General features: G+C 39.3%; 1 protein-coding gene and 1 non-coding gene across 9 annotated transcripts in view; one reads left to right on the top strand and one right to left on the bottom strand.

Annotated features, from left to right (window-relative positions):
• Positions 1–24,639, bottom strand: part of LDHAL6A (lactate dehydrogenase A like 6A) — a 156,599-nt gene that overhangs the window by 77,180 nt on the left and 54,780 nt on the right. The gene's annotated exons all lie outside the window — the stretch shown is intronic.
• Positions 2,381–2,483, top strand: LOC143645390 (U6 spliceosomal RNA). Its single transcript, XR_013157105.1, has one exon. It is a non-coding gene; the product is annotated as a U6 spliceosomal RNA (small nuclear RNA).

Here is a 24,639-nt window from a genome sequence, read left to right as displayed (position 1 = left end):
AAAATACTGACGAACTTAATCCAACAGCACATTAAAGTAATTATGACCATGATAAAGTGGGATTTATCCCAATCATGCAAGAGTGGTAGAACATAAAATCAATTCATTTCATACAACACACATTAATAGAACGAAGATGGGCTGGGAGTGGGGGGGGGGACACACGTTCATCTCAAGTGTGGCAGAAAAGTCATTTGACAAAATCCAGCACCCCTTCCTGATAAAAAACACTCAGAAAACTAGAAGTAGAAAGAGACTTATTCAACATGATAAAGGGCATATGTGAAAAACCAATCACAGCATCAAATTCAATGGTGAAAGATAAAGCTTTCCCTGTAAGATTACGAACAAGACAAGAATGCCCATTGTCACCCTATTACTCAGCATTACACCGGAAGTCCTAGCCAGAGCAACTAGGCAATACAAAGAAATAAAAGGCATCTAAATGGGAAAAGAAGTAAAACTTTCCCTATTTGCAAATGACATCAACCTATATATAGAAAATCCTGAACAATATATGACAGACTTTCTAGAACTAATAAACAAATTCAGCAAAATGGCAGGGTATAAGATCAACACCCAAAAGTCAGTGTTTTTATACATTAGCACTGAACAATCTGAAGCTAAAATCAGGTAAAATATTCCATTTACAAAAGCAATGAAAAGAACTAAATATTTAAAAATTAGTTTACCTAAGCATGTACAGGAAAACTAGAAAATATTGCTTAAAAATATTTAAAGAAGACCTAAGTAAATGAAACAACATTTTGAGTTCATGGATTGGAAAACTAAATATCGTTAAGATGTCAGGGTTTACCCAAAGCAATATATAAATGGAATGAAATTCTAAACAAAGTTCCAAAAGAATTCTTGTCAAAGGAAAATCATATTCATACAGAAGGGTAAGGGGCACTGAATAGTAAAAACTACCTTGAAAAAAAAAATAACAAGGTGGGAGGAATCACAATTTTAAAACACTGTAGTAAAAACAGCACAGTACTGGCACAATGACAAACATAAAGAATTGAGAGTTCAAAAACAGACCTTCACATCTATGGCCAACTGACTTTTTTTACAAAAGTGCCAAGTCCATTCAATCTGGAAAAAATAGTCTATTCAACAAATGGTGCTAGGAAAAGCAGCTATCCATATGCAAAAGAATGATAGCGGATCCTTATCTCACACCACATACAAAAATTACTTCAAAGTGGATAAAGACTTAAATATAATAATCAAAACTATAAAACTCCTAGAAATACATATAGGGCAGCATCTTCAGGATTTAGGCAGTGTTTCCAAGGTCTTTACACAAAAGCACAAGCAACAATAACAATAAAAATAGATAAAAAGGACTTCATCAAAATTCAAAACTTCTGTGCATTAAAGGACTTCATTGTGGAAACTAAAAGGCAACCTACAGGACGGGAAGAAATATTTGGAAACCCCACATCTAATAAGAGTTTAATTCCAGATATATAAAAGATCCTACAATTCAACAACAAAAAGACAACCAAATTAAAAAATGGGCCAAAGTCATTAGTAGGCATTTCTCCAACAGACATATGCAAAAGGCCAATAGGCAGATGAAAAGATGTTCTAACATCATTAGCCATTAGGGAAATGCAATCAAAGCCACACTAAATACCACCTCACACGCACTATACAGATACTATTTTTCTTTTAATGGAAAATAAGTCCTGCGCTGATGTGGAGATACAGGAATTGGTGGAAATGAAAAATGGTGCAACTGCTGTGGAAAACAGTTTGGCAGTTCTTGAGAAAACTAAGTATAGAATTACCATATATGACCCAGCAATCCCATTTCTAGTGCTCTACCCAAAAAAATTAAAGGCAGGGAATCAAAAAAGATATTTGCACTCTGATATTCATAGCAGCATTATTCACAATTGCCACAAGGTGGAAGCAACCCAACTGTTCTACAACAGAAGAATGGATTAACAAATTGTGTTATGTACATACAATGGAATATTAGTCATAAAAAGAAATGAAGTTCTCATACCTCAACAACATGGGTGAATCTTAAACACCTCAGTGTTGTGTGAAATAAGGCAGACACAAAAGAACAAATATTGTATGATCTTATGATATGAAATGATAAGAAAATGCAAATTCACAAAGTTAGAAACTAGAATACAGTTTACCAAGGGTAAGGGTAAGGATAGGGAAAGAGGAGTTAATACTTAATTACCTTAATTAATTAATACAGGGTTTCTCTTTGGGGTGATGGAATAGTTCTGGCAATAGTTTTGGCCGCTCAGCACTGTGAATGTAATTAGCAGCACTGAAATAAACAAATGTTGTTAAAAGGGAAATTTTAAAATTGTATGTTATAGTACTCTGCAGCACAGTGAATCTTAATGTAAACTATGGACTACAATTAATAGTATAATCATACACAGAGAAAACGAGCATGACCCCTGCACAAGGACGACATGCAAATTTGTGAAGCATTCCATATTTTTTCCCCAACCTGCACCTATACCTGCACTGCAACACATCACCACACTGTTGTGCCCTACCCCGCGTCCTACATTCTGCTCCACATCTGTCCTGCAAATACCAGGCATTAGACTACTGAAAGAAATCAACTTCCAAAGTTAACCAATCAAGATATTTACATGCAGAAAAGATAACAGAAGATCACTAAGCACATCAAGATGCACACAGATATAGCCCAGCCTAATGACCAAATTAAAACACCAGAGGAGACACAGACTTTGGAAAAACCAATAAAAATAACTGAGATGTCTAATGGCATAAAGGAGATCAAGATGACACTAGAAGAACATAAAGAGGAATGTGAAAGAATAAATGGAAAAATAGGAGATGTCACAGAGATTAAAGATGCTTGAGACCAAATAAAAAACATGCTAGAGACACAAAACAGCAGATCTGAAGAAGCAGAAGAAAGAATAAGAAAACTACAGGACAGCCAACTGATTTCAAACACCCAAAACAGCAAATGGCAAAAAAAAGATGAAAATTTTAAATTGATTCTCAGGGAAATGATGGACAAAACAAAGTGCACAAATTTAAGAATCGTTGGTGTCCCCAAAGGAGAAGAGTAAAGGGTTAGAGTAAAGGGTTAGGAAGATTAGTTGAGGATATAATGGGGGAAAACTTCTCAATCCTTATAAAGGACAGAACTATCCAACTCAATGAAGCTCAACGAACTCCAAAATAGAATAAATCCAAATAGGCCTTCCCCAAGACACATACTACTCAGTCTGTCAAATATTGAAGAGAAGCAGAAAATCTTGAAAGCAGCAAGAGAGAAACAATCTACTACATACAAGGGTAACTACATAAGACTGAGTTCAGACTACTCAACTGGCACTCTGGAGGCAAGAAGGCAGTGGTATGATATATTTAAGATCCTGAGAGAAAGACTTCCAGCCAAGAATTCTGTACCCAGAAAAACTGTCCTTCAAAACTGAGTGAAAAATTAAAATTCTCACAGAAAAACAAAATTTGAAAGAACTTGTCTTGTCAAAAAGAGACCAGCTCAACAAGAAATACTAAAGTGAGTTCTGCCAGTTGAAAAAAAAGAGAAAGGAGAGGGAGGTCTAGAGGAGGGTACAGAATTGAAGAGTACTAGTAAGGATAACTTAAAGGATAAAAAAAGAAAGAGGGAAAAGAATATACAGATCTGACAAATAAAATCCAAAAGATAAGATGGTGGATTCAAGAAACACCTTTTCAGTAATAACTGAATGTTAATGGACTAAACCTACCAATTAGAAGATACAGATTAGCAGAATGGATTAAGAAATATAATTCAGCTATATGATGCTTACAAGAGACTCAACTTAGACACAAGGAAACAAACAGATTGAAAGTGAAAGGATGGAAACAGATGTTCCACTGAAGTTATAACCAAAAGAAAGGAGGAGTAGCAATACTAATATAGGACAAAACAGACTTTAAATGAAAAGACATCTAAGAGACAAGATCGTAAGAGACATCATAAGAGGCAAGACGGACACTACATATTAAAATAAAAGGAACAATTCACCAAGAAGAAATGACAATCAGAAATGTTTATGCTCCCAATCGAGGAACTCCAAAGTACAAAAGACTGAAATTGGCAAAACTGAAGGGGGCAAAAGATTTTTCAACAATAACAATAGAAGACTTAATACACCACTCTTCTCTATAGACAGAACAACCAGACAGAAGATCAACAAGAAAACAGAGAAGTTAAACAATTTGATAAATGAATTAGAACTAAAAGACATATATAGGTTATTATACCCCAAAACACCAGGATATTCATTCTTCTCTAGTGCTCATGGAACATTCTCCAGGATAGATCATATACTAGGGCACAAAACTTGTCTTTATAAATTTTGAAACATCGAAATTATTCAAAGCACTTTCCTGATCACAATGGAATGAAGCTGGATATTGATAGCCACTAAAGAGCAAGAACTTTCACAAATATGTGGAGATTAAATAACACACTCTTTAACAACCAATGGGACAAAGAAAAAAATTGCTAGAGAAATCACTAGCTATCTGGAGATGAATGAAAATGAGAATACAACAAATGAGAACTAATGAGATGTGGCAAAGGCTGTGCTGAGAGGGAAATTTATTGCCCTAAATGCCTATATTAGAAAACCTGAAAGAACAAAAATCAAGGATTTAACTACTAACCTGGAGGAACTCGAGAAAGACCAGCAAACTAACCCCAAAGCAAATAGAAGAGAAATAACAAAGATTAAAAGCAGAGTTAAAAGAATGGGAGAACAAAAGAATAGAAAGAATCAATAAAATCAAAAGTTGGTTTTTGAGAAAATCAATAAAATTGATGGGCCACTAGCAAGACTCACAAAGGAAGAAGATAATACAAATAAACAAAATCAGAAATGACAAGGGCTGCGTTACCAAAAACCCTGAAGAAATAAAAGAAATCATAAGAGTATATTATGAACAACTATACGCCAATAAACTAGACAACTTAGATGAAATGAAAAAATTCTTGGAAACACACAAACAAGCTACACTGATCAGGAAGAAATAGATCTCAACAAACCAATTACAAATAAAGAGATTTAAAGTCATCAAAAATCTGCCCATACGAAAAGCTCAGGGCCAGATAGCTTCACAAGGATTTTATCAGACACTCCAAAAAGAACTAACACCAATCCGGCTCAAACTTCTCCAAAAAACGGAGGAAAAAGGAACTTTACCTAACCCATTTTATAAAGCTAATATCATTTTAATACCAAAACCAGGTGAAGATGCTATAAGAAAGGAAAATCACAGACCAATCTCCCTAATAAACAGAGATGCAAAAATTCTCAACAAAATATTAGCAAATCAAATCTAGCAGCACATTAAAAGAATTATACACCATGATTGAGTGGGATTTATACCAGAAATGCAAGGATGATTCAACACAAGAAAATCAATTAATGTAATACAGCACATTAACAAACCAAAAGGGAAAAAATCACATGATCATCTCGATTGATGCTGGAAAAGCATTTGACAAAAGTCAGCATCCTTTTCTGATAAAAACACTCCAAAAGATAGAAATCAAAGGTAACTACCTCAATATGATAAAAAGAATATATGAAAAACCAATAGCCAGGATCTAACTCAATGGAGAGATACTGAAAGCTTTCCCCCTAAGATCAGATACAAGACAAGGATGCCCACTGTCACCACTATTATTCAACAAATTGTGCTAGAAGTTCTAGCTAGGGCAACCAGGAGGAACAAAAATATAAAAGGCATCCAAATTGGAAAGGAAGAAGTAAAACTCTCATTTTTGCAGATAATATGATACTATACTTGGAACATCCTGAGAAATCTTCAGCAAAGTAACTTGAGCTAATAAACAAATTCAGCAAGGTAGCGGGATATAAAATTAATGTGCCAAAATCAGTAACATTTCTATACACAAGCAATTTCCTTAACTGAGGAGTCAGTTAAGGAAAACAATCCATTCAAAACAGCAACTAAAAGAATCAAGTACTTAGGAATGACCCTAACTAAGCATGTAAAGGACTTGCACACAGAAAACTACATAGCATTGCTAAAAGAAATCAAAGGAGATCTAAATAGGTGGAAAAACATTCCCTGCTCATGGATAGGAAGGATAAATATAGTTAAGGCTTCAATTCTCCCCAAACTGATCTACAGATTCAACACAGTACCAAACAAAATTTCAACAACCTACTTTGAAGACTTGGAAAAGCTAACTACCAAATTCATCTGGAAGGGCAAGAGACCCCAAATAGCTAAAAGCATCCTAAAAAACAAGAACAAAGTGGGAGGATTAATACTCCTTGACTTTAAAATTTATTATACAGCCACAGAGGTCAAAACAGCATGGTATTGGCACAAAGAGAGAAGCACTAACCAATGGAATCAAATTGAGAGTGTAGAAACAGACCACCAAATCTATGATTAACTGATTTTTGACAAGGCTCCCAAATCCTCTGAACTGGGACAAAACAGTCTTTTCAAAAACTGGGCATGGAAGAACTGGATATCAATAGCCAAATGAATGAAAGAGGATCCCAATCTTACACCCTACACAAAAATTAACTCAAAGTGGATCAAACACCTAAATATAAGAACTATCACCATAAAGCTTCTAGAAGAAAATGTAGGGAAACACCTTCAAGACCTAGTAATAAGTTGTAGCTTCCTAAACTTTACACCCAAAGCACAAGCAAAACAAAAGAAAAAACAGATAAATGGGAACTTCTCAAAATCAAATGCTTCTGCACTTCAAAAGACTTTGTCAAAAGGGTGAAGCAGCAGCCAACTCAATGGGAGAAAATATTTGGAAATCACATATTAGACAAAGGTTTGATTTCCTGTATGTACAAAGAAATCATACAACTCAACAACAAAAGAACAAACAGCCCAATTATAAAATGGGCTAAAAATTTGAATAGGCATTTTTCTGAAGAGCAAAAACAGATGGCTCAAAAGCACACGAAGAGGGCGGGCAACCGTGGCTTATTGGCAGAGTTCTTGCTTGCCATGCCAGAGACCTGGGTTTGTTTCCAGTGCTGTCCATGTCAAAAAAAAAAAAAAAAAAAAGCACATGAAAAGATGCTCATCTTCATTAGCTATAAAGGAAATGCAGATCAAAACTACACTGAGATAACACCTCACACCTATAAGAATGCTGCTATTAAACAAACAGGAAACTATAAATGTTGGAGAGGATGTGGAGAAACGGACACTTATGCACTGCTAGTGGGAATGTATTATAGTGCGGTTACTATGGAAGACTGTTTGGCAGTTCATTAGGAAACTAAACATCGAATTCCCTATGACCCACCTATAGCACTACTTGGTATGGACCCAGAAGAGCTGAAAGCAATGAAAAAAACAGATATTTGCACACCAATATTCATAGCAGCATTATTCACAATTACCAAAAGATGGAAGCAAACCAAATGCCCACCATAGACAAGTGGATCAACAAAATGTGGTATATGCATACAATGGAATATTATGCAGTAATAAGACAAAATGACATCCTGAAGCATATGACAAGATGGATGAGACTTGAGGACATAATGTTGAGTGAAGTTAGCCAGACACAAAAGGATAGATACTGTATGATTCCACTTTTATGGAATCAAAAAAACGGTATAAGCAGAGGCTCATAATACAGAATATAAGGGTCTTAGAGATACATAGAAGCTAGAGATGGGTGAACCGTTAGCTAATGAGGTTGAACTCCAAAGTAAGGGAATAGATAGGAAAGAAGGTGGTTCTCTAGTGGGTCTGTAAGTACTATTACCATATTGAAGATAAACAAGATTGAAAGGGGTTGTATAAACCCACGTGTCTCATTGATTAACACTAGAAATATGAATTCTCTCAAGAATTACTTCAAAGATATAATTCTTATATAAAGAGTGTCTAAGTCCAGGGTACAGGGGGAAAACTGCTATTGCATGCTATGATGGTTTCAAAAGGAAACCATCAGCACTACCACAGTAGCAGCAGAGGTAAATAATGGGGGGAGGGACAAGAGTTAAAAGGAGGTTTCGATTTTCTATTTGGCAAGGGTGTGTTTATTGGTTTTCTTTCTCTTGGGAACATTGACATATCTAAAATTGAGAATGTTGATGGACTGGACTTTGGGCCATCTACGTGATCCCCGATGAATGCAGGTGGCTGAAGAATGAACAAAAAGAACAGTCATGAGGCATGCAACGATGTGAATAAACATGTGGGACATCTGGTGAGACAAAATAAGCCAGAAACAAAAGAACAAGAATGGTATGGTCACCTTTAGAAAATGCTTATCAGGAAACAGGGGCCTAGACTGTAAGCTTTTAGAGAGGATACATTAAGTCTGGAGTAGTAGATTATTATTTTTGGATTTTGAGAGGCTGTTTTATATGCATAACCTGACATTTAGAGATAAGAATGAAGCCAAACAGGTTGGGGTTAAAGTAATTCAGAACATAGGGGTAAGGAAGACAGTATCTATATTTTAGAACCACACATACTCCTTGAGACCAATGGCAGAAAGGTCTGGAACTGAAATTTTCAGTTTCAGTTCTAGAACTGAAATTTGGTTTGGAACTGAAATTTCCTCTAGTGCATAATCTAATTCAACCTCTCTATATAGCTCATCTGAACAATTGAAACACGGGGAGCACAGAATAAGAAAGAGGTCCTTTAATCCTGTATAGATTATTGTAATGCCTGCATACATCCTAAAGTATATTAACCAGATAATCAAAAAGTATTGGCAAAGTCCCCTGAGGAATGGGAGAAAACTATGGAACTATTAAACCTTACCATCAGGGAATCCCTGATACTGTGTTAAACTTCAGGCATCCAAATCAATAGGCCAGGCCCTTGATCAGGAGGCTTATTCTTGTGAAGCTTATGTTGGTAGCAGAGAAGCTTAGACTACATACAGGCATGCCTAAGAGTTACTTCTGGAGGACCTCTTTTGTTGCTCAGATGTGGCCTCAGTCTCTCTCAGCCCAACTCTGCAAGGGAAATCATTGCCCTCCCCCCTACATGGGACATGACATCCAGGGGTGAAAGTCTCCCTGGTGACATGGAAGATGACTCCCAGGGATAAATCCAGACCTGGCAACATGGGATCAACAATTCCATCCTGACCAAAAGGGGGAAAAGAAGTATAATTAATAAAGTATCAGTGGCAGAGAGAGTTCAAGTAGGGTCGAGAGGCTACTCTGGAGGTTGCTCTTATACAAGCCTCAGGTAGAGTTTGCTACCTATCATAACCTGCCAAACACCAACCAGGGCCATTCCAGCTAATCCTAAAGAACACCTACGGCAATATATAATACATAATCCTAAAGAACACCTAGGGCAAGGGTTCCATGCACTAGAGTTAACTTTCCAGAAACCTACAACCTCCAGATGGGTCCCTGGTCCAGACAAGTCCTGAAACCAAGCCCAGCCTCTCCAGAGCATCATTAGTTCCATCTCCCTACCCCACATTAGTGACAGACTCTTCCAATATGAGAAGTTCAGAACTGCCATAGCCCATATACCCCTAAAGAGAGGGATGGAAAGATGAAAGATGATGGTGGAGTTATACAGAGAAGATAGGATTTAACAAATGAATATGAATACTGAATTTTAAAAATACCTCTTTTAATCTCCAATATTTTAGAGCAGCTAAAAGTACAGACCTAAAATTGTGAAATTGTAACCCATGTCAAACTTTGAAATATGTTCTACAACTAATTGTGGTGCTGTGTTTTGAAATTTATAGTTTTGTATATATGTTATTTTTCACAAAAAAGGGAAAAAAGTTGATTGTGATGATAAAAAACATATTTAAGCCTTCTAACCACCATATTCTGGAGCAGCTCGGAGGAAAAATATGAGAGGATCATATGGTAACCCATGACAAACTCTGGGATCTATCTGTAACTACTTGTTGAAGAGTGCTTTGAAAACTATTGCTTTCTTATTTCTTTGCTTTGTATACATGTTATACCATACAATAAAAAGTTTTTTTTAAAAAAAGCTATTAAGGCTTAACATGATGCAATTAAAAATTTTTCTTAGCGTTGAAAAAAAATTTTTCCTAGAGGTATCTGACAGCAGACAGCAGCTGGCAGAAGACAGAATCAGTGAATTTATAAGAATTGGTATTATGCAGTCTGAGGAACAGAAAGAAAAAAGGGTGAAGAAATGTGAAGAGAGCCTAAGAGACCTGTGGGACACAATCAAGTATACCAGGATATCCATCATGGGAGCCCCCAAGGGAAAGGAAGAGAGAAAAGGACAGAAAGAATATCTGAAGTTGAGAAAACCTTCTCAACCAAAAGGGGGAAGAGAGAAATGTAACAAAATAAAGTGTCAGTGGCTGAGAGATTTCAAACAAAGTTGAGGTGGCTGAGAGATTTCAAACAAAGTTGAGAGGTTATTCTTACACATTATATAGATATCCTCTTTTTAGTTTAAGGTGTATTAGGCTAGAGGGAAGTGCCTGAAACTGTAGAGCTGTGTTCTAGTAGCCATGTTTCTTGAAGACGATTGTATAATGACATAGCTTTCGTAATGTGACTGTATGATTGTGAAAACTTGGTCTGATGCTCCTTTTATCTATGGTATGGACAGATGAGTAAAACGTGGATTAAAAACAAATAATACGAAAAAGAATAACAAGTCTACCTTGTCAGATGAGCAAAAACTTTCACACTTGTTCTCAAACTTTTTTTTTTTTTGCCTCTGTGGCTATTTAGATGCCTTCAGCTACGACTTTGGTAGCAGGACGCCAATGTCAAGCATTTTTTGAGAAACAGTTTCTTATATTTAGATTGTTTTTTTAAAAGAAAAAAAGCAATGGAAACTGGAAATATTCTGTATCCTTCTTTGTCAGTTTGTCTTTTTTTGGAAGGAGAGGTGGGGTATATGCAGTGTCCAGCGTCCAAAACTCTTATGTTAACACAGAGGGAGACATTAATTTAGGTGGCAGTTGCCCTCATAGTACCCATTTGTAGCATGTGGTAGGGAGAGTTTGCTCGGTGGCCTGCATACTTCTGTCCTAGCAGCCCATTAATGCTCAATGAACTGGAACATCTGCCAGGTCAGGAAAGGTGCTTCCTTCTGGGCATGATGTCTTCACCAATTTGGTTTGTTACAGTTTGGTACAGTAATTTGCTTCAGATCCTAGAGACAGAAAATGAATTGAACAACTAAAGCCAAATCTCAAGAAGCTGACTCCGATGACATGTTTTCCCTCCTTCCTTTCACTGTAATCTACAGGGATAGAGGAAGAAATGGAAGGACTGGGGGGAGCCATACCTATTTATTTCGGCCTTATGGGTAAATTTGTTTTTCTGTACTTTAGCTTTCTCATCTCTACGAAGTCTAAGCAAACTTCTACTCCCTTTGGTAGTTGTAAGACGTGAAAAAAAAAGAGAGAGAGAGAAAAGAATAATGTTTAGGTACTTTGTAGTTACTTTTAATAAACTTATACAGGAGGATGTGCTTGTGCAAAGCTTCATGGGGAGTCCCTGGAAAACTCTTCCATGGGGCTGAGAAAACAATTTATTTTATTTAGTTTTTTTTAATTAGAGAAGTTAAAGATTTATAGAAAATTCATGCAGAAAATACAGATTTCCCGTATTAACCCTCTCTCCCATTTTTAACCTGTATTAGTGTGTTACGTTTGTTACAATTTATGACAGAATGTTATTATAATTGTATGATTAACTATAGTCCATGGTTTATATTATGGTTCACTTTGTGTTGTACAGTCCTGTGGCTTTTTTTTTTTCATTTCCATTCTAGTAACATAGAACTTAAAACTTCCCCTTTTAAATAAACTTAAATGTATAATTCAGTGCTGTTAAGTTCACAATGTTGTGCTATCATCACCACCCATTACTAAAATTTTTCTGTTTTTCTCAAATAGAAACTGTACAATTTAAGCAGTAATGCCCCATTCTTATTCTAATTGAGGAAACAGTTCATTCTATTTAAACCCCAAATACTCTAAATACCATCAGACCCTACAAGTTGAAGGAGCAACCCTTAATGTAAGATTAGAAGGTATGTGTAGGCAAGGGGAGAGACTGTGGGGAACCTTCATGAAACTGGACATGGCCAGTGTGGGTTGAGAGAGCATGGACTTTTGAAACTGTTGTACTGATCTGGACAAGCCACATATCTCAGGGGCCTTCTGAGTGCTTTAAATTAATCAATCATGTAAGTTAAAAATTCTCCCCACATTTGAGCTTATACAGTTTGTGTAGAAGAACATCCCTTGCTTTGAAGAGTAGGAAGCAGGCCTTTGGATGGAGTGATGTAAGTACTCAAAGTATTCTATAAAAAGTATTCTTGACATGTTGACCTATGCGATAAATAAGAGAATTAAAATAAGTGTTAAATGGCCGGAGCTTGAAAGCAGGAAATGTGCTGTTTGAAACAAACAAACAAAAAAGAATATTTGAAGAAATAAGCTGAAAACTTCCCAAATTTAATGAAAGGTATGAATATACACATCCAAAAACTTAACTCCAAGCAGGATAAGCTCAGAGACCCACACCAACACATTATAACCAAACTATAAAATGCCAAAGACAAAGAGAATCCTGAAACCTGCAAGACAGCAACAATACATTTATGTAATGTTTCTATATTATTTGTTGCAACTGATCCTGTACATTTGAAATTATTTTAAAATAAAGTTTAAGTTCAGATGAATTATGGATTTAAATATGAAAACTAAAATTTTAAACTTTTAGAATAAAACACAGAATATCTTTATTGCATTGATGCAGAAAATGATTTCTTTAAAAAAGGCACCAAAAGCATAAAAGCTCCTATGAGAAGCTTAGTCTACCTATAGGTATGCCTAAGAGTCACCCTGGAGGACCTCTTTGGTTGTTTAAACATGGCCTCACTCTCTTTCTAAGCTCAACTCTGCAAGTGAAACCAGTGTCCTTTCCCCTACGTGGGGCATGACATCCAGGGGTGAAAGTCTCCCTGCAGCAGGGAGATGACTCCCAGGGATGAGCTCAGCCCTGGCACCATGGGGTCAACAATGTTATCCTGTCCAAAAGTGGAAAAGAAGTATAATAAATAAGGTGTCAGTGGCTAACAGAGGTCAAATAGAGTTGAGAGGCTACTCTGGAGGTCACTCTTACACAGTCTTCATTATACATCGCTACCTATCATAACTTCCCAAACTCCAACCAAAACCACTGCTGCCAATCCTAAAGAATACCTAGGCATTATATAAGATTCTATAAAAGTTCCATGCACTATGGTAACTTTCCAGAAACCTACAACCTATCAGATGGGTCCCTCGACCCAGTTAGTCCTGAAATGCAGAAGGGTTATCCTCTCCAAAATATCAACTAGTTCCATCCCCCTATCCCATACTACCAACAGCCCCTTACAACATTAAAAAGTTAGAATGGGCACAACCAAGATATCCCTAATGAGGGAGAGAAAGATCAAAGGTGATAGTAGAGTTACAAGGAGAAGGTAGGGTTTAATAAATGAGCATGCATGCTGAATCATCATATTGAAATATTTGTCTCCAGTACCTCAGAGCAGTTAGAAGTAATAATCTAAAATTGTGGAATTGTCACCCATACCAAATTCTGAAATGTGTTCTACAGCTGACTGCTGCGATGTACTTTGAAATTTACTGCTTTTTGTGTATATATGTTATTTTTCACAAAAAAAAGAGAAGGAGGAATATAACAGAGAAGATAGGATTTAACAAATGAACACGACTGCTGAATCATTATATTGATATTTCTTTTGGTCTCCAGCATCTTGGAGCAGCTAGAAGAAAAAAACAAAAAATCGTGGAACTGTAACCCGTATCAAACTTTAAAATCTGCTCTATAACTACTTGTTAAACTATATTTGTAAATTTATTGCTTTTTTGTATATATATTATACTTCACAATTTTAAAATGCAATAAAAAAGCACCAAAATCATTAAAGAAAATATTAATAAATTTACCTAATTTAGATTAAGAAATTTGGAGTTCTGGCCAACTAAGATGGTGGCATAAGACACTACAGGGTGCTGTTTCCCCACAGAATCTTTGAACAACTAGCAAAAATTAGAAGAACCAGCCTCCTCAGAACTCCAGAAGAGAGTTAAAGGGTTGAAGTAACCAAGCAAGTGCCAAATTAAGAAAATGTAGTTTTAATGGTAAGCGAACTTCCAGGCCAAGATGGCGGCATAGCAATGTGCGCGTTTTAGTTCATCCTCCAGAACAACTACTAAATAACCAGAAACAGTACAGAACAGCTCCTGGGGGCACGTCAGTGACCAGACACACAGCATACCCCAGTCTGGACCAGCTGGACCGCTGTGAGCCCCCCCCTAGAACTGTGAGTTCCCCAAGCCGCAGCGGCCGGCGCCCCTCCACCACAGGCTGCTTCCCAGAGGGGAAAGGAAAGACACTTTACCAGCAGCAGGAGCTGAGCCCAGCCAAATGCCAATTGTGGAATTAATTAACAAATTCTGACTACTAAAAATAGGCCCCCAGCTCAGGTCAAGGCAGAGGTCACTCATTTTCACCCCAGTGCCAAGGGGGCAGGGCTGACAGAAAAAGAAAAAAAATAAGGAAACAGGTTTTTGTGGCTGTGTTTCTACAAAGGCTTGACTCCCTCTGGATATAGCAGCAGGACTTCTTAGGCTGCAACTGCCCCAGGCATAGGCAGAAGTGAGCTCTTCTGGGGGCTTGTCTGGAGCCTGTGCCTTCCCCAGGGGAGGGGTGAAGACCAACTCAGGTGGAATCCCTCCCTCAAGGAATTCAGACACCAGTCTTTGTAATTTGAAGCCATTAAAACCACTCTACAACCTCTCCTCTGTCTCCACCATGTCCCCAGCAGGGAGAGTCTGCCAAAGTTAAAGGTACTGCATCATCTTATGCTGGTGGGACCTGCAGTCAGACAAGCACCACATACTGGGCAGGACAAGAAAAACAGAGCCCAGATACTTCACAGGAAAGTCTTTCAACCTGCTGGGTCTCACCCAGCAGGTTGAACTCTGGGTGACTCTTTCCTCCTGATAGGAGGGCAGTTTGGTCTGGGACAATCTGGCTGGGTTCTATAATACCTAAGGAGACCCTCCTAAGGGTTGGGGGGGGGGGAAAGGCACCATACAAGCAGGACAAGAAACAAGAAAACAAGAACTGAAAAATTCTCCTCTGTTAAACAAAACCTAAGCCAGAGGTCCAGAAAAAGCTGAACTGAATGTCAAAGAACATATAGACAACAAATTCATCCAGCAAGAAAATCCTAGGTAAAAGAAATGAAAGTAATCTCCAGAATAAACTAATTAAGGTAATTAAATGCCTGGATGCCAGCAAAAAATAACAATTCACACTAAGAAAATTGAAGATATGGCCCAGTCAAAGGAACAAATCAACAATTCAAATGAGATACAGGAGCTGAAACAAATATGCACAGACATGGAAAACCTCATCAAAAACCAAATCAATGAATTGAGGAAGGATATACACAAGGCAAGGAATGAACAAAAAGAAGAAATCAAAAGTCTGAAAAAACAAATCACAGAACTTATGGGAATGAAAGTCACAGTAGAAGAGATGAAAAAACAATGGAAATCTACAATGGTAGATTTCGAGAGGCAGAACACAGGATTAGTGAACAGGAGGACAGAACTTTTCTTGTCTGAAATTTGACAAGAAAAGAAAATATAGGGGAAAAATTGGAAAAACATGAGCAGGGACTCAGGAATTGAATGACAATATGAAGCGCAGGAATATACGTGTTGTGGGTGTCCCAGAAGGAGAAGAGAAGGGAAAAGGAAGAGAAAAACTAATGGAGGAAATTATCACTGAAAATTTCCCAACTCTTATGAAAGACTTAAAATTACAGATCCAAGAAGTGCAGCGTACCCCAAACAGAATAGATCCAAACTGACATACTCCAAGACATTTACTAATCAGAATGTCAGAGGTCAAAGAGAATGAGAGAATCCTGAAAACAGCAAGAGAAAAGCAATCCATCACATACAAGGGAGGCCCAATAAGACTTTGTGTAGATCTCTCAGCAGAAACCATGGAGGCAAGAAGACAGTGAGATGATATATTTAAATTACTAAAAGAGAGAAACTTCCAACCAAGAATTCTATATTCAGCAAAACTGTCCTTCAAAAATGAGGGAGAAATTATAACATTTTCAGACAAAAAAATCACTGAGAGAATTTGTGACCAAGCGACCAGCTCTGCAAGAAACACTAAAGGGAGCACTAGAGGCAGTTACAAAGACAAAAGAGAGAGGTGTGGAGAAGAGTGCAGAAAGGAAGATTATGAGTAAAGGTAAAAAAGAAGGAAAACTAGATATGACATAAAATCCAAAAGGCAAAATGGTAGAAGAAAGTACTACCCATGCAGTAATAACACTAAATGTTAATGGATTAAACTCCCCAATCAAAAGATATTGACTGGCAGAATGGATTAAAAAACAGATCCCATCTGTATGCTGTCTCTACTCAAAGGACATGAGGGCAAGGACACAAATGGACATTTGCACACCAATGTTTATAGCAATGTAATATTACAATTACCAGGAGATGGAAACAGCCAAAATGTCCAACAACAGACGGGTGGTTAAACAAACTGTGGCATATGCATACGATGGAATATTATGCAGCTGTAAGACAGAACAAAGTTATGAAGTATGTAACAACATGGATGGACCTTAAGGACATTATGCTGAGCAAGATTAGCCAAAAACAAAAGGACAAATGCTGTATGGTCTCACTGATAAGAACTGACATTAGTGAATAAACTTGGAATATTTCATTGGTAACAGAGACCATCAGGAGACAGAAATAGGGTAAGATATTGGGTAACTGGAGCTGAAGGGATACAGATTGTGCAACAGGACTGATTGTTAAAACTCAGAAATGTACAGCACAACACTACCTAACTGTAATACAATTATGTTAAAACACTGAATGAAGCTGAATGTGAGAATGATAGAGGGAGGAGGGCTCGGGGCATAAATGAAATCACAAAGAAAGATAGACGATAAAGACTGAGATGGTGTAATCTAGGAATGCCTAGAGTGTATAATGATAGTGACTAAATGGCCAAGTTTAAAAACTGTTTTTGCATGAAGAGCAAAGGAATGTCATTACTGCAGGGTGCTAAAAATAGATGGTGATTAGTATTTTAAAATTTCAACTTATGTGTGAGACTAAAGCAAAAAATGTTCATTTGGTACAAAATTTGTATTTTGACAAGTGCATTTCCTAATATAACTTATGTATATAGTTGGTTGAACAATGTAAGTACATAGAACCTTGGGTAGGACATGAGACTTTGTTGGTTTGTCCAGAGTGATGCCCTGATGAATCCCAGAGTGATTTGATCAGTGCGTGGAAAAGTATTTGCAAAGTCCCCTTCAGGGAATGGTGAGAACGGGGGAAAATTCAACCTCCCCAAGTTGAATTCTTGATATTCTCACAAGCAGTGTGGACCATCAAAGCTAGGCTGAGCCCCCAGTCTTGGGGTTTGTTCATATGAAACCTAACCCCACAAAGGATAGGTCAAGCCTGCTTAAAATTAGACCTAAGAGTCACCCCCAGGAGAACCTCTTCTGTTGCTCAGACCTCTCTCTCCGACCAACACAACAAGAAAACTCACCACCCTCCCCCTGTCAAAATGGGACATGACTCTCAGGGGAGTGGACCTTCCTAGCAACATGGGACAGAAAACCTAGAATGAGCTGAGACCCAGCATCAAGAGATTGAGAAAACCTTCTAGACCAAAAGGGGGAAGAGTGAAATGAGACAAAGTGTCAATGGCTGAGAGATTCCAAACAGAGTTGAGAGGTTATCCTGGAGGTTATTCTTATGCATTAAGTAGATATCACCTTGTTATCAAAGATGTAATGGAGAGGCTAGAAGGAACTGCCTGAAAATGTAGATCTGTTTTCCAGTAGCCTTGTTTCTTGATGATGATTGTATAATTATATAGCTTTCACAATGTGACTGTGTGATTGTGAAAATCTTGTGTCTGAGGCTCCTTTTATCTACCTTGTCAACAGACGAGTAGAACATACGGAATAAAAATAAATAATAGGGGGAACAAATGTTAAAATAAATTCAGTTTGAAATGCTAGTGATCAATGAAAGGGAGGGGTAAGGGGTATGGTATGTATAATTTTTTTTTTCTGTTTTCGTTTTCTTTCTTTTTCTGAATAGATGCAAATATAAGAAATTATCATGATGATGAATATGCAAATATGTGATGATATTGTGAAGTACTGATTATATACGTAGAACAGAATGATCAAAATAGGAATGTTTGCATTTGTTATATTTTAAAAAAATAAAAGAATAAAAGAAATAAAAAAATAAAAAACCACAATGAGATACCATTTCACACCTACTAGAATAGCCACTATTAAACAAAAGGAAAACAACATGCTTTGGAGAAGATGTGGAAAAAGAGGAACACTTATTCACTGCCGTGGGAATGTAAAATGGTGCAGCCACTGTAGAAGACAGTTTGGTAGTTCCTCAGTAAGGTAAGTATGGAGCTCCCAAATGATCTGGCAATCTCACTACTAGATATATACTCATGTCATGGTTAGGGACAGGTGTCAACTTGGCCAAGTTGTGGTACCTGTTCATCTGATTGGGCAAGCGCTGGCCTGTCTGTTGCAATGAGGACATTTCATAGGATTAGGTCATGATCACGTCAGCTACATCCACAGCTGATTCCATTTGTAATCAGCCAAAGGGGAGTGTCTTCTGCAATTAGTGATGCTAAATCCAATCATGGGAAGCCTTTTAAGGAGGACTCAGAGGAGACAGGTTGCATTCCTGCTTTGGCTGGTGAGCCTCTCCTGTGGAGTTCGTCCAGGCCATCCATTGGAGTCATCGGCTTCGCAGCCTGCCCTGTGGATTTTGGACTCTGCGTTCCTACGGTCACGTGAGACACTTTCATAAATTTTATATTTGCAAGTGTTCCCTGTTGGTTCTGTTTCTCTAGAGAACCCTAACTAATACATCTTGGTACCGGGAGTGGTTCTTAAGGAACAGAATCTTAAAAATGGGTTTTTATGAATGGTTTTCTACTCTGACTGGGCTCAGAGACACTAAGGACTCTGATTCCCGTAATCAGAATGACACTCCCAATCCATGGACTGAGTTGGCAAAGGAGATAGTCAAAATATCATCATTCGATTCTCCTAATGCTTCGCTTGTACGAAGCCAGACTCTGGGGGATAATGTTTTTGACACCTTTACAGAGTTTTGTAGGAATAAGAGTTATAGAGATGTTGGTTGGTTGTTGTTAGATACACTGTCTACATTAAAGGGTGAAAGGGATGGGCTTAAGGCTTCAAACAAGAAGCTTAAGTGCCGTCTGAAAGATGTAGAGGTTTCTATGAGTATCCTGAAGGAAAATTTTATTTCCTGTAGCCATAGACTTGAGATCTCTGAAAATCAGACTCAGAATCTTATTGTTAGAGTAGCAACTTTACAACGTAAACTGAAATCTCAGTCTTGCATGGTGTCTGCCGTTAAAGTGAGGGCATTGATTGGAAAGGAGTGGGACCCTGAAAAATGGGATGGTGACATATGGATTGATAATGATGTTGGGGGTGAGGTTGAAACCCTAGACCATGCTGAGCCTTCTTTAGATAACCCTGTAATAGTCTGCCCTGAGGACATAGCCGCCCCACCTCCAGCCTGCCTTGAGGAATTGGCCACCCAACCTCCTCCTGAAGGGATTAGCCCTAGAGTTATTAATCCTGTTTCACCAGATGAAACTGCAAATGAAAGCCCTGAAGCAAATGGCTTGGAAGATATTTCTAATTCTTTTCATGACCCACCCCCACCACCCCTCATTTCTTCTAGACCTATAACTAGACTAAAGTCACAACAGGCCCCTAAAGGTGAGGTACAAAGTATCACACATGAGGAGGTACGTTATACTCCAAAAGAACTGTGTGAGTTTTCCAATTTATATAGACAGAAATCAGGGGAATATGTGTGGCAATGGATTTTAAGAGTGTGGGATAATGGTGGGAGGAATATAAGGCTGGATCAGGCTGAATTTATTGATATGGGCCCACTAAGCAGAGATTCTGCATTCAATGTTATAGCTAGAGCAGTTAGAAAAGGTGTTAACAGCTTGTTTGGGTGGTTGGTTGAAACATGGATCAAAAGGTGGCCAACATTACCTGAGGTTGAAATGCCAGAACTGCCCTGGTATAATGTAGATGAGGGGATCCAGAGGCTTAGAGAGATTGGGATGTTAGAGTGGATTTATCATGCAAAGCCTGCTCTTACACCCCAGGAATGTCCAGAGGATGCACCTTTTACCAGAACAGTGAGAAATAAATTTGTGAGACTAGCACCATCATCCCTCAAGAGCTCTGTGGTTGCACTTCTCTGTAGGTCAGATATTACTGTAGGAACTGCTGTCACTGAGCTGGAATCCTTAAACACAATGGGGATGACAGGATCCCGAGTTGGCAGAAGCCAGGTGGCAGCACTTAATCACCAAAGACAGGGTAGACGTGGGTATTATAATAGACAACAAACTCAAAGGAGGCATCAAAATTATATGACACGCAGAGATTTGTGGCATTGGCTAGTAAATCATGGGGTGCCTAGAAATACAATAGAAGGGCAGCCTACTAAATTCTTGTTGGAGCTGTATAAACAAAAGAGTTCTAGGTTAAGGGAACAGAAGTCTAACCTGAATTACAAAAACACAGAGTCACGGCCCCTTAACCAATTTCCAGACTTGAAACAATTTACAGACCCTGAGCCCCTTGAATGAAGGGGAGGCCAGGTCCCTATGGGGAAGAAACTTGTTACACTGCCACAAATTTATACTGTTAACCTTCCTCTAAGTCTTCCCCAAGGAGACCGACGGCCTTTTACCAGGGTAACTGTGCACTGGGGAAAAGGAAATGATCAGATATTTCGGGGATTATTAGACACTGGTTCAGAAGTGACATTAATTCCAGGGGACCCAAAACGTCACTCTGGACCAGCAGTCAGAGTGGGGGCTTATGGAGGCCAGGTGATCAATGGAGTTTTAGCTCAGGTCCATCTCACAGTGGGTCCAGTGGGCCCCCGGACCCATCCTGTAGTTATTTCCCCAGTTCCGGAATGTATAATTGGCATAGACATACTGAGCAACTGGCAGAATCCCCATGTTGGTTCTCTAACTCGTGCAGTGAGGGCTATTATGGTGGGAAAGGCCAAGTGGAAGCCACTAGAACTGCCCCTACCAAGCAAAATAGTAAATCAAAAGCAATACCGTATTCCTGGAGGGATTGCAGAGATTACTGCCACTCTTAAGGACTTGAAAGATGCAGGGGTGGTGATTCCCACCACATCCCCATTCAACTCTCCTATTTGGCCTGTGCAGAAAACAGATGGGTCTTGGAGAATGACAGTGGATTATCGTAAACTCAACCAGGTGGTAACTCCAATTGCAGCTGCTGTTCCAGATGTAGTATCATTGCTTGAGCAAATCAATACATCCCCTGGTACCTGGTATGCAGCTATTGATCTGGCAAATGCTTTTTTCTCAATAGCTATTAGTAAGGACCACCAGAAACAGTTTGCTTTCAGCTGGCAAGGTCAGCAATATACTTTCACTGTCCTACCTCAGGGGTATATCAACTCTCCAGCCCTATGTCATAATCTTGTTCACAGAGACCTTGATCATTTCTCCCTCCCACAAGACATCACACTGGTCCATTATATTGATGATATCATGTTGATTGGACCTAGTGAGCAAGAAGTAGCAACTACTCTAGATTTACTGGTAAGGCATTTGCGTGTCAGAGGATGGGAGATAAATCCAACAAAAATACAGGGGCCTTCCACCTCAGTAAAATTTCTAGGTGTCCAGTGGTGTGGGGCATGTCGAGATATCCCTTCTAAGGTGAAGGAAAAATTGCTGCATCTGGCCCCTCCCACAACCAAAAAAGAGGCACAACGCCTAGTGGGTCTTTTTGGATTTTGGCGACAACATATTCCTCATTTGGGTGTGCTACTCCGGCCCATTTATCGAGTGACCAGAAAAGCTGCTAATTTTGAGTGGGGACCTGAACAAGAGGAGGCTCTGCAACAGGTCCAGGCTGCTGTGCAAGCTGCTCTGCCACTTGGGCCATATGATCCAGCAGATCCAATGGTGCTGGAAGTGTCAGTGGCAAATAGAGGTGCTGTCTGGAGCCTTTGGCAGGCCCCTATAGGAGAATCACAACGCAGACCCTTAGGATTTTGGAGCAAAGCCTTACCATCTGCTGCAGATAACTACTCTCCTTTTGAGAAACAGCTTTTGGCCTGCTACTGGGCCTTAGTAGAGACTGAACGCTTAACCATGGGCCACCAAGTTACCATGAGACCTGAGTTGCCTATCATGAGTTGGGTGTTGTCTGACCCACCAAGCCATAAAGTTGGGCGTGCACAGCAGCACTCTGTTGTAAAGTGGAAATGGTATATACGAGATAGAGCCAGAGCAGGTCCTGAAGGCACAAGTAAGTTACATGAAGAAGTGGCACAAATGCCCATGGTTTCCACTCCTGCTGCCACATTACCTTCTCTTTCCCAGACCAGAGCTATGGCCTCTTGGGGAGTTCCTTCCAGTGAATTGACTGAGGAAGAGAAAACTCGGGCCTGGTTTACAGATGGTTCAGCACGATATGCAGGTACCACCCGAAAGTGGACAGCTGCAGCATTACAACCCCTTTCTGGGGTGTCCTTGAAGGACAGTGGTGAGGGGAAATCCTCCCAGTGGGCAGAACTTCGAGCAGTGCACCTGGTTGTTCATTTTGCTTGGAAGGAAAACTGGCCAGAGGTGCGTTTGTATACTGACTCATGGGCTGTTGCTAATGGTTTGGCTGGATGGTCAGGGACTTGGAAAGACCATAATTGGAAAATTGGTGACAAAGAGGTCTGGGGAAGAAGTATGTGGATAGACCTTTCTGAGTGGGCTAAAAACATGAAGATATTTGTGTCCCATGTGAATGCACACCAGAGGGTGACTTCAGCAGAGGAAGATTTTAATAATCAAGTGGATAAGATGATCCGTTCTATGGATACTAGTCAGCCTCTTTCCCCAGCAACTCCTGTTATTGCCCAATGGGCTCATGAACAAAGTGGTCATGGTGGTAGGGATGGAGGTTATGCATGGGCTCAGCAACATGGACTTCCACTCACCAAGGCTGACCTGGCTACAGCCACTGCTGAGTGTCCAATCTGCCAGCAGCAGAGACCCACACTCAGCCCCCGATATGGCACCATTCCCCGAGGTGACCAGCCAGCTACATGGTGGCAGGTTGATTACATTGGACCACTCCCTTCATGGAAGGGGCAGCGATTTGTTCTAACTGGAATAGACACATACTCTGGATATGGGTTTGCTTTCCCTGCACACAATGCTTCTGCCAAAACTACTATCCGTGGGCTTACAGAATGCCTTATCCATCGTCATGGTATTCCACATAGCATTGCTTCGGATCAAGGAACACACTTCACAGCAAATGAAGTGCGAGAATGGGCACATGCTCATGGAATTCTCTGGTCTTACCATGTTCCCCATCATCCAGAAGCTGCTGGATTGATAGAACGGTAGAATGGCCTTTTGAAAACTCAATTACGGTGCCAACTAGGTGGCAAAAACTTGAAAGGCTGGGGTAATGTTCTCCAGGAAGCTGTGTATGCTCTGAATCAGCGTCCACTGTATGGTGCTGTTTCTCCCATAGCCAGGATCCATGGGTCCAGGAACCAAGGGGTGGAAATGGGTGTGGTGCCACTCACTATTACTCCTAGTGATCCACTAGGAAAATTTTTGCTTCCTGTCCCTGCTACCCTGAGTTCTGCTGGTCTACAGGTTTTAGTTCCAAAACGGGGTGTGCTTTCTCCAGGAGAAACAACAGTGATACCACTGAACTGGAAGTTAAGATTGCCACCTGGCCACTTTGGGCTACTTATGCCTCTGGATCAACACACCAAGAAGGGGATTACATTATTGTCTGGGGTAACTGACCCTGACTATCAGAAGGAAGTAGGACTGCAACTACATAATGGAGGTAAAGAAGAGTTTTCTTGGAATATAGGAGATCCCCTGGGGCGTCTATTAATACTACCATGCCCTGTGATTAAAATCAATGGAAAACTGCAACAACACAATCCAGGCAGGACCACTAGTGGCTCTGAGACTTCAGGAATGAAGGTTTGGGTCACCCCACCAGGCAAAGAACCACGGCCAGCCGAAGTGCTTGCTGAGGGGAAAGGGAACATGGAATGGGTAGTGGAAGAAGGTAGTGATAAATATGAACTTAGACCATGGGATCGGTTACAGAAACGAGGACTGTAATGCTGTTTTGTTCATGTTATACTATTTAAGTTGTAAGATATCAAGTTTAAGAATGAATGTTGCCCAAGGATTTGCACGGTATTCTGGAGAGATTTAATGTGTTTCCAGTTATATGCAGGACAGTTGAGTATTATCAGGTAAAAGAAAAAATGTGTGCTTATTTGTTTTCATTTGGAAATTAAGTATGGTCTAAGGTGATATATATATATATATGTGCCAAGTTGACAAGGGGTGGACTGTCATGGTTAGGGACAGGTGTCAACTTAGCCAAGTTGTG

Source organism: Tamandua tetradactyla, chromosome 8 (assembly GCF_023851605.1).
Source record: "Tamandua tetradactyla isolate mTamTet1 chromosome 8, mTamTet1.pri, whole genome shotgun sequence".
Classification (NCBI taxonomy): Eukaryota; Metazoa; Chordata; class Mammalia; order Pilosa; family Myrmecophagidae; genus Tamandua; species Tamandua tetradactyla.
This window is presented reverse-complemented; position numbering and strand designations above follow the sequence as displayed.